This window comes from Pteropus medius, unplaced genomic scaffold (assembly GCF_902729225.1).
Source record: "Pteropus medius unplaced genomic scaffold, Ma_sr-lr_union100, whole genome shotgun sequence".
Lineage (NCBI taxonomy): Eukaryota > Metazoa > Chordata > Mammalia > Chiroptera > Pteropodidae > Pteropus > Pteropus medius.
The window spans coordinates 30,137,531-30,141,288 of NW_024351730.1; the positions used below are offsets into that span (position 1 = coordinate 30,137,531).

The 3,758-nt window shown below is 37.1% G+C and overlaps 1 pseudogene; it reads right to left on the bottom strand.

Annotated features, from left to right (window-relative positions):
• Nucleotides 1-1,594: 1,594 nt before the first annotated feature.
• LOC120587970 (sorting nexin-2-like) lies at nt 1,595-3,155 on the bottom strand (annotated as a pseudogene).
• Between the last annotated feature and the right edge of the window lie 603 nt (nt 3,156-3,758).

Consider the following 3,758-nt stretch of genomic DNA (forward strand, 5'->3'; position numbering starts at 1 on the left):
ACAGAGTACATGAGGTAAGACAGAAGGAAGTGCTGGTGGCTTCTCCAGCTGTCATAGCCTTGCTCTTCCCTGTACTTCATGGCCACGGAACGAAGCATAGACTCTCTGGTGTTCTGAGAACAAGAATGCCTTTGGGAGAGTTTCACTGTCAGCATATTCCTTTCAACCACATAGAATATCTTCCTTGAGATGAGCTCTGATAAATTTATTATCTCTTTTTCCCCCTTACATCTCCACAGATGTCTTTTATCTCCCTGTAATAATCTAGTAGATTATATTATAGATTGTTACCCTGGGCAATTGTCCCACTCACTAGTCTACTTTGTAGTCAAGCATTATATTTAATAGTGAATTTTTTTTTAAATTTTGTTATTGTTCCCCAAATGAAAATGATCAGCCAAGAATTATTTATTTATGATTATGGGCATAGTAATTTTCTGGGAATACAGGAACATTTTTGTTCTCGAGTTTATAAGTTAGGTAAGATAAAACTAAAACATATGAAACTATCAGGTGATATTTAAATAGTGAACTATGTATTACTGAGTTCAATGTCACCGGAGTCTAGAGATTTTATCTAAACTAGACTTTAAAACTGCTAGAATCTTGTGAGGCAGAATGGGGATGAGAGGGAGGAGGAACAACATATGAGTAAAACTCTAAAGATTGAAGTGAATAATGTGCATGAAAGCAACGATGAAGAGGTGGCTTGAAAAACGAGTACTGAGTTAGAGTGAGAAAGAAGGAGCGACTAGGTCACAATAAAACCAGAAACCCAAGATAGAATATTTGTTTGATTTGATTAAAAAAAAAATCCATCATAGATGACTTGATAGGCTAGTGGAAGTACTTTAGGATAATGAGTATGACATGATATTTATGATGGCCAGAAGCTTGGGAATGGAGGTGGGAGTGACTTGGATTAAGAGCCTGATTGTGGAGGGATGTGCCATCCTGGAGATGGAGAAAACCAGTGAGGAGCCTGCCACAAGAAACCAGGCATAAGATCTAGTGAAGCTAGTGATATGATAGCAAGAGAGGAGGGCAGAAAAAAGCAAATCTAATAGATTTGTTAAAGGCAAATAGGTAAACATGCAAAGCAGGAGTTCAGAGAGAGAGAGATGGAAGATATTAGAGAAAAAAATAGTAGGAATTGAAGTGCCAGTGCTTATGGAAGATTGAGCTTGTTTTTGTTGTCATAATATTTTATTACTGTAATCACAAAATCACAATATCTGTACAGGAATGTATAAGGGAACATTAATCAATGCATTGATAATTCACTTCAGATGACCATGCTACAGAACATATTGTAAAGAAAAAAATATAACGTTTTCTGGCCTTGCAGTGAACTTTTTAGTGCAAGTATTACTATAGTGTTCAATTCAGCAAAGTATTGCAGAATGTCATGCCACAGTCTACTTAATTCAATGAAGGTCAGGACATGCAGCTTGTAATAAAATGTCAGTATATATATTCACATGTAATTCATAAAGTATATAGTATATTATTTAGATGGTTTTAAATGATTTCACTGTGGAATTCAGCGTAACTGGAACAAATACCCAAGATCTTAACAGGAGTAATGTTCTTGCTAGGCAGTGGCTTTGGCTTCAGGCAGGAATGCCTCCCAGTGTTTTACAAGCAACCATTGTATTTGTATTAATGATTCTAAGTACTTGATAATAACAGTTTTGAAATCTTTCATTCGTTCCTTCTCAATCTTCCTATTTCTTTTCGAATTGTTGTAGAGATCTGTTCAAAATCTTTCTCCTTGTTGCATTTAGCCTTCCACTCTTATTTCACTTTTAGCTTGCTGTATGTTATTTGGTTTGTTAGCAACCATCATTTTTGCCTCAGTTTCACTTTCTCTGAGCAAAGTAATTTGAGCATCTTCCCGTTTCTGCCAGCATTTCTTTTGATGGTCAAAACATACCTTTCACTGCAGCAATAAGATGAATGTCGTCACTAAGTAGTTCTAACGGTATATAAGAGTCAGCAAAAGCTTGTCCTTGATGTAACTGGGCTACCTTCTCCTGAACCTCTGCAAGCTGAGACAAACTCTAGATAAAGCAGAATGATCCTCAGAATTACCTAGCATGGCAGCACTTGAAGCAAAGTCAGCTGAGTTGGCTAAAAGTTCTTTTCTATGACAGACCAAGGCTTTTACAGTGGCGGCATTTCTTACGTTACTGATTCAGATTTTTCAGATTGCTGTTGTTTTTCTTCAAACCATGCATCCAATTCATTCATCTTGATAGTCATTTTTTTTTGACAGCATTGGTAGCCTTGTTCACCATCTTCGATATTCTTGTTCCATTCAAAGCCTGTTTATTAGCTGCTTTGGGCAGCTCTGAACTTTCTAAGAGCTGCCTTAAGTCAGGATCCTGTAGTAAAGTTGGATGCTTTACTGTCCTTTGAAGATACCTTTCAAGAGCTGCTGTTGATTTTCTACAAATTCAGTGGATGATGAATCTTCTTTACCCACTTTGACCTTGGTCATGCCTACTCTACTCTTTTCTGGAGCTGGTGGCACAATATAAGTGACATGTAAATACTTGCTTGCTAACTTGCTATGCAAACTGAGGAAGTCACTAAATTTTTTAACTGAAAATTCACTTTTAATGAACATGGAAAGAGAAGTCTTTGTTTCTCTGTATACTATGTAAGGGTTCATACCATCAACTTTCTCTGGATCTGATTCACCAATTTCTATATCAAAAACATGTCCATTTGCTTCTTCTTCAATCTCCTTCCTATATCTATTAAAGATCACAGGAGCAGACTATGCTTTGATTAAATTCTGCGAGCAATGAGTGTAGTAGGGGTCACAGGTGTGACTGCAAGATAAGGTTCTGAGAAGAGGATAGGTTCCCTTTCTGGACTGTCCAGAGGAACTTGTTCTGTGGCTTCTGCACTCAGGGAGTTTATAATCTGCAAAAAGATCTGCTCTGTCATCATCTAACACAACTTCTGTGGATTTTGGACCATTGGAGTTTGTACTAACGTCTGAGGAGACTAGTTGGTTTTGAAGATGACAGACATGACTCCAGGGTGGAGACAGTGCTGGTGAAAAGATCCTCTCCATCCTCCTACTCCCCAAAGTCGGTGGGCTTTCCATTCCCCAGCAGAGGAGGCTCCCTCTCAGCCACCATCTTTGCTCACCCAGATGACTGCCAGATAGAGTCTTAATTGGTGTTAAAAACTTTATGTCAAGTTTTAGAAAGCATATAACATTGGTTAATTCAAGGTCCAGTGCAAATGCCTTCTCCTCTAAAAAGCATTTCTAACCTTTTTACATTAGTCAAGTTTTCAACAAGATGATTGATTAAAAAACCCTCTTTGTTCTGAGCTCTCACTGCTCTTTTTAATATGATTCTATTATAAAATAAAAGATCAGGAGCCATATCTTATTCTTTTATGATGTGCAATGCTTATCATGGAGACCTGGTATGTGTAAGTGGTTCAATAAGGGCTTGTGAATGAATGAGGTAGGAAAGTATGGTGTTCAGATTACAGATGAAGGAATCCATCATAACATGGATAGGACTAAAATTATATTGCTGAAAAGAATAGGAAATCATTTTCTCATTCAAATTCTTTCTGAGAAAATATAGTCTAACATTTTGTAACATTCTTGGAAAGTGGTAATTTAGCCTCTGCTTAAATACCTTTAGTAAAGAGGCAGCTTACTAAATTTTTGGACAGGTTAATTGTTACAAACTTCTTCCTGTGTTGAGCTCAATGACTCCTTATTT